Source organism: Nematolebias whitei, chromosome 16 (assembly GCF_014905685.2).
Source record: "Nematolebias whitei isolate Nwh7 chromosome 16, NemWhi1, whole genome shotgun sequence".
NCBI lineage: Eukaryota > Metazoa > Chordata > Actinopteri > Cyprinodontiformes > Rivulidae > Nematolebias > Nematolebias whitei.
The window spans coordinates 4,328,583-4,329,653 of NC_056513.1; positions in this window are offsets into that span (position 1 = coordinate 4,328,583).

Below are 1,071 nucleotides of genomic sequence, written 5' to 3' on the forward strand. Positions count from 1 at the left end.
TCTCTTTTGTTGTCGCTCTCAACGTCACTTTCGTCTCAAAGCAAATTTGTGGTTTGATTTATGATTCACTTATTTCCAGTGGCTGCAAATACTTCATTGTGTACAACAAGGGGGGAAACTACCATGAGGAAACTCCCACAGGGAGGGGGAGGAGCCCCCCCCCCACCTCCACATTGAACCAGTGAAACCAAGTTTCATTGGTTCACTGTGACCTGCTCCGTAATTCCATTAGCGAGGTTATTTATTTTATTGTTTTACCTTTATTTATACAGGTAGTCTCACTGAGTCATGAGGACTGTTACAACTGGCACAAAGGCTCTTTGCGCCAGGTTGTAATTAAAGGTGGGCGTTTCCGCCCTCTGCACACCTCAAGCAGCCATGGAGTCAGATGAAAAGGTTAACAGTGTTTATTTACAAGGTGAATGAATGATGATATATGCACATAGGCATCTTACCAGACTTCAGGGTGAGCCTCAGAAAAAAATAATAAACAAAACCAACTATTGTATTCCTATTTTTAATCACTTACCTAACAAATCAAAATTAACCAGAATACAGGTCTCTTATCTGACCTAAACTAAACAAAACAGGAGAAAAAGCTCTTAACTAAAATAGCAGCTCACCCCTACAAGAACTCCTTACAAAACTATACTAATGTATCTAATGGAGAACAGCAGGCCAGCTGTGGCTGGTTGGGACACGCAGAGTAGATGGAAAACCCAATGTCATCTCCAACTCAGCTCCTCTTCTGAAGCACCTCCAGGAAGGCAGCCAATCACAGCTCCATTCAGCAGTGTCTTCCTCCAGCCGCACACCTGGACACTAATTGGCACAATTAGGGCTTTGCACACTCACACACATTCAATTTACGACAGCAGTCGTAACAAGGACTCACCCACCAAAAAGAGATGTGTACTGGGCAGGTATGCGAGCATCCAGGTGTAACGAGGCTAAAAACTCTGGTGGCATGAAACTCGTTAGCACGTCAAAAAACAAAACAAACAAAAACAAAAAATCTGTAAATTAGCCACAGCATTGTATAAGCCGCGGTGTTCAAAGCTTTTGAAAAAG